The sequence below is a fragment of the Amblyomma mixtum genome, chromosome 2 (genome assembly GCF_055824585.1).
Source record: "Amblyomma mixtum isolate Tamu chromosome 2, ASM5582458v1, whole genome shotgun sequence".
NCBI classification, from domain to species: Eukaryota; Metazoa; Arthropoda; class Arachnida; order Ixodida; family Ixodidae; genus Amblyomma; species Amblyomma mixtum.
Genome location: NC_143013.1, coordinates 227,296,428 through 227,302,452, shown reverse-complemented (window position 1 = coordinate 227,302,452; position 6,025 = coordinate 227,296,428).

Below are 6,025 nucleotides of genomic sequence, written 5' to 3'. Positions count from 1 at the left end.
GTCGGGACCGTTATAGAGCGGGTGTGAGCAATTCTTGAAAAATATAAATTAAAAAAATGTGCGATATTCAACTGTCTGGGATTTTACTGTTGACTACCTTTACCTGCCTACGAAAACGGTGACCTGTAACTGATGGTAAACCAGAGGCCAGAACACATTCATGTTGATATGTATTGTTTTAATAGATGATGTGGCCAGTTACGGCTGTACTTTATCTATAACTGTTGCTGAGTTCAGGCTTGTGTAGACTCACCCCACTCCGTCCTCTTGGGTTTGCTTCCCCGCAATGCGTACTCTCTAGCTACCTTAACCAGGGAGGGCGCCTGCATCGCGACGAAACGAGTGCCTAGCCCGGGCGAACATCAGCTCGTAACCTTGCTGGTGAGTCGGACGACTTCCAATACTTAGCGTTTTGTTTTTGCGAGCTTACGTTTTTGTGATGGCTTTGGGCACGCGAGAGAACTCTCTCTTCGGCTCGGGAAGTCGTCGTGTGGAGTTTTCAGACGTTTCGGCTCGTCGCTCCGCTCTCCTCCAGCAGGGCGAGGCCTCGTGGGAACACTTTCCTGCGAGCCTGTCCCGTTTTGCCTCAGAGCTTCTCCTTTGCCCTGCCAAGACGAACATTACCTCGTAACCTTGCTGCTGGGATGGGAGCGTCCCTTTTTTTACTAGGTGGCGCTCTTGTTGTATCAATAAATGCCGAGTTGTGCCAGCTGGTGCTGTATTTCTTCGTAACCCCATGGCTAGGGGTCCACTCGGTAGCACTCGCGATCACGGGATGGGGTCTGTGGCTTGGACGGTCAGGCACTGTTAAGCAGGGGAAACGCATTTATCCCCCAATTTTAACCGCACAGACTAGAGCATAAGCTCTCATATTATTGTGCTATCTGTAGTCATGCCATTCACGTGACTTCGTAAGTCCGTGTGCCGTACTGCTGTCCTTGTTTCTTTAACACAGAGGACGCCTAACAGCCCGGAGGCTTTCTTTAGAGGTGCCTGCGCAAAGCACACCGCGCATATTCTAGCACTTCTTAGTAGTTCACTGAAGTAGCAGCAACAGGACCTTCTCGCATCGCTGTTGTGCTTTTCCTATTCTTTTAACACACATGGTTGAATCTGTCAAGCAGGGTCAGTGACGTGAATTCCATGCCATGCTGCTGTAATGCCATGCTGCCATGCCTACCCAACAGTCCTCCACTGGCAGCAGCAGTCCATCAGCTACTTGTCACTCGGATATCACTAATATGCGCGACGGTTTCTACGTCACGGATAGCACGCTATGTCAGACAAAGCTGCTAAAGAACTGATTGGAAGCTTCACAATGCGCGGTTATTTCGGCTCATCATCAATTTACGAAAAGCCTTGTCGGGTGCACGGACTTTATGCTTACTGCATCTCCAACTTTATTTTTGATTGGGGCTAAGCCGTTGATTAAGGTATTAGCTGAATTGGGAGCTGTTGTATACTTCATGCGGGCGTGCCTTTGCTCAGGGCTGAGAATCCAGAACTGTTTCTGAAGCATGCACCACAGGTAGGTCTGCCTACTGGTATCCTACCTTCCAAACGCTGCTGTACCGTCGATTAAATTATATACCACACATTCGTTTTGAGCACACAGTCTGCTCCTTGGCAACAAATTAGGCTATATTCTGCACGAATGACTGTCTCTATCTTTTTATACTATAGTTTTTTTTCGCATACGAGGCCAGATTTCACCATTCATTTGCTACCATTTGTAACGGCGCTTTGAACTTCGTGGCTTAAAATAGGAGTGGTTGAACGCGGTTAAAGCAAGTTTGTCAAGCGATAGCTCGGTTTTGCTTAGTTTGTCAAAGGACGAGACCATTGGTTTCAGGAGATTTTGCTTTTTTCTTAGTAGGCTATAGACTCCTGCTGTATCCCGTTAGATGAAAGCTCGAGCCACTTCCGTCCAGCGGCTAACTGGAGAAACCCCCGCTGAAGCTGTAATTGCATAGGTCATCCGTTGTGAACGTTGCTTAAGGAGGAATCGGCATGAGCGTCTGTAGTAAAGAGCAAGATCGAACAGCAAGAAAGTTCTGAAAGGAGAAAAAAAGATGTCTTGCTCTCTCTTACGCACACTATCCCTTTTAAATTTCTGACGCGCGTCGCCGTTGCTACCATCACGCATCCTTTGCGTGTTTCACGTACACCTCAGCCGCATTATCTCGGCCGCCGTCGGCTGCTTTGCGGCGCCGGTCGCAGACACTTTGGAGTCGCGTTTCTTCATGTGTGTGTGATGTGACTGTTGCGACAACTACGGTGCTGCTTGGGTTTGTGTTTGTGACCTTCAAAGCTGTGAAGAGTGCAGCGTGTCTCTGCACGGATACGAAGCGAAACGCTACCTGCGCTCGTTCTCTAGGGAGCCACCGCTCATTTCGGCACCGTGGATCATGAACAATGATTTAGTCACTGCTGTCGACGAAGCACTCGCGGGGTTTGGTCCACAAAATGTCGGCACATCGTGGGGACCGATTATACAACTTCGTGCTTGCTAACTGAATTTTATTGGTGTCTCATATGTCTGCATAGACAAGGCTATTGCGTGATAGCGGTTTGCTTTCACGCGTTTACATAAGTGCTAACAATTTTTTTTTTAGCATTTATGTATTGTATCAAGACCCGCCGCGGTGGCTCAGTGGTTACGGCTCTCGGCTGCTGTTCCCAAAGACGCGGGTTCGATCCCGGCAGCGGCGGCCGAATTTCGATGGAAACGAAATTCTACAGGCCCGTTTACTGTGCGGTGTCAATGCACGTTAAAGAACCCCAGGTGGTCGAAATTTCCGGAGCCCTTCACTACGGCGGTACTCACAGTCCGAGTCGCTTTGCGACGTTAAACCGAAATAAACCAATAAACCAAACCTATTGCATTAAGGTGCATCGTGAATGCATTATATTGCGTGCGCCCCACGATTGTGTCGACAAACAACAAACGGTTCTGTACGACAAACAGTTGTGTCGCAGTTTTTCCATGAATGGCTGGAAAATCGCCGTCACGTGGAGGTCAGCCAGTGGTGAGCATATATAGATGCAACATATACAGAATTTTCTGAAGAGGCGGTGCTCTGCTTGGTGTATGCGTCATGCGGCCCCTTGATGACGTCACCCTGTTTTTCTTGCTATCGCTGAGATTTTCTCTACGATGTGCGGGTACACACACACTGCCCGATTTTCGGCTTTTCTCGTAATGGGCTATCTGATAAGGGCGAGGGTCACGAGAGCTATTAAAAACTTGGAGGGCGCATTTAAGCTCCACCTTTTGGGTATGATGCGCTATCGTGGTGGGATAAATTTTATATATGCAGGATATCCTCTACTCTGCATTCATGGATCCCTGGAAGTCCTTATACCCCTCCTGACGCAGTGGTGCAGCTGTTAAGCGATGCGCCACTGCCCTGCGATGCCAGACGCTCCAAGCGGTGGGCCTTGTGCGACGCAGGTAGCTGTTCCTGAGCGACCAGTCATTATTTTAACTGCCACCTGTCAAGGTGGCAGTTTGCTCACTATCCGGTGCGCACGTTGGGGTGATGCCGCAAGGTCACGTCCCCTATGCTCTCCCCTGCCTCCTAGGCTGCTTTCTGAAGGCCGCCTGCCAGAGCCATGCCCATGACTTTTCGCTCACAACACCGACGTCGACAACACCAATACTGGATTTTCTGAGGAACAGGGCTTTTAACTCTATCGCGTTAAATTCTGAAATGTAGACGCAGTTCCCATTCGCTGTTCTGCTTGCAGGAAACATTACATCGTCTGCCATTTTTCAGTAAATCAGAGCGAAAGACCAACGAAATGTTTAGTGGCGTCTTGCACAGCCACGACATGGATGCCAACGGAGTTTACTAGGAGATTGGCTATGTCGAAAGAGAGTGTCCTTTTTTTCACCACCTTTTTTTTTGTCGCTCGCTTCTGACAAAATCAAGATACTTCTCAGGGTTGTCCAATCTCCCCGTAGCTATGTGCCATTTGTCTAGAGGACAAGACTATCAGGGTGCACTTGAATGACACTAATATTTTGCAGGGATGATCACGGCGATCCACACTATGCACTAGACTTGATTATTATAAATCTCTGAAACCATAAGAGGGCAAAATTAAGGAACGCATGAAGCTATCATTTTTTTTTTATTTAACTATAACCCCAAGGGACGTCGTGCGAGCATTTCACATGGCGTTAGGGCGACAGATATGCTTACAGGAAGAAGTAGTCATAAGGGATACTTTTTTTTTACAGCGACAAGGTGTTTTAGGTCCCCATCTGCGATGGCCTCGAATCCCGTCACAGACGCAGCTCGATCTGCTCTGTAGTAACCGACTCGTGGCATCGGTGAAGCCAACGTGTCTTCATGCCTGCGTTTCGCGGATACTCCCTCTTCCTGCCCTGGCCAACAGCCCCGGAGCGGCGCATATTCGGAACAAAAAGCAGCGTCTACGAGCAGGACAGAACACCGCGCGTTGCTCTGCGGCTGGTACTGTCTATTTTCCGTCGACTCGCAGACGCCGCTGCAGGTCGGCTTCAAAGACGTCGTTCCGAAAATCTCCTGCCCACGAGGATGTGAGGTGAGACACAAGAGCGGCCGACTCCTCTAAGTGCTGCTTATCACTCGGGCGCCAAAATGGCATGCTTAGCATGTCATTATATCGTGATGAGCCTGACTGCGCCCACTGCACGATAAAGGCCACTTCCTTATCTCTCCTATTAACACCGGCTGGTGCCTGCCGGGGCCACCATATCCGCGCACATTTCTTACCCACCTAACTGTCTACCGCCCCTTGCTGCGCTTACCTTTTCTTCGTATCCAGACCGTTACCGATAACCATCGGTTATCTTGTCAACGCCGTGCTAGATCTAGCGGCAGTGTTGTGCTTCAACCGCTCTCCATCGGTGCAATAAAGACTCGATCGCCGTTTGAACTCAACGCACTGAGTTTATCAAGGGTCACTGTCTTTCGTCACTCCTTTTCTAACTCATTCCATGCGCAGACGGCAGCGGGACAGGACGGCTCTATAGGAAGCCGCGGTCGTTGTTCAGGCGCCCGCTGCTCCGCTGTGCAGGCCACTGCCAGGTCAGGCAACACTTTATCCAGGGGCGGCACGCTCTGCAGCAGCCGGTGTTTCGGTTCTGCTGCTGGCCGCCTCTTCTGCCCCATCTGGGCACCCCCTCCCAACCACTCGGTCTGCTGCACAGTGCCTTTCAATGTTCGAACGCTCACGCACATATGCACACATCTACACGCGGCGCTCCTTCCTAAAGGTGGCCTATGCTCTTCACCGTCTTACAGGCGTCGTTCTGCCGGACTCTACAGCACTGCATGCCTTTCTGCAGAGTCTTTTGTCCGTACGCAGGTGTGATCAACTGATGCGCGCGGCGTTTAAGTCGTTGAAGCCATGGGAGCGGAGAGATCGTCGGCGGGGAGTGAAGGCCTTAATAATATGCGCGCAACTGCTGCATGCTTCACCTGCGCAATGGCAGTCGCGTGACCCTCGCACCATCCGCAGTCGGCTCGTGCGTATGATAGAAACCCTCGCCAACGGCTAAACCCAGCCGTACGTTAAGGCGACCGCGAATCCGACGGGCTTTGCGATAAAACCCACCATTGGCGTCGATCTAGCTAGCGCTGTTCACAAACGGAAGAGTGAGACTTTCGACTCAGCCGTGCCCGGGCCATCGCCGCCGCGGGGACAGCTTTTCGTTGAATTGTTCGTGTTAAGCAACAGCTTAAAACCGACCTATTGTTTAAGGCGAAAGCATTAAAGGACCCGTTCACGAGTAAAGCTGCCCTGCGTCCGTTCGGCTGTTCGAAAAATCAGCTGGCGGCCCACTTGCTACGATCGGCAAGTGGCAACCTGCCCACCGGGTTGTGGGCAACCTCTCCACCGTGGCAGGCGGCAATGAAATTAATAGAAATAAATTCAACGCAACTGCTATCTGCTTATTGGTCGAGAGACAGAGAGCCGCCCCTCCCCCCTCCCTTGAGAAATTGTCCCTGCAAAAATGAGCCATACGAGAGGT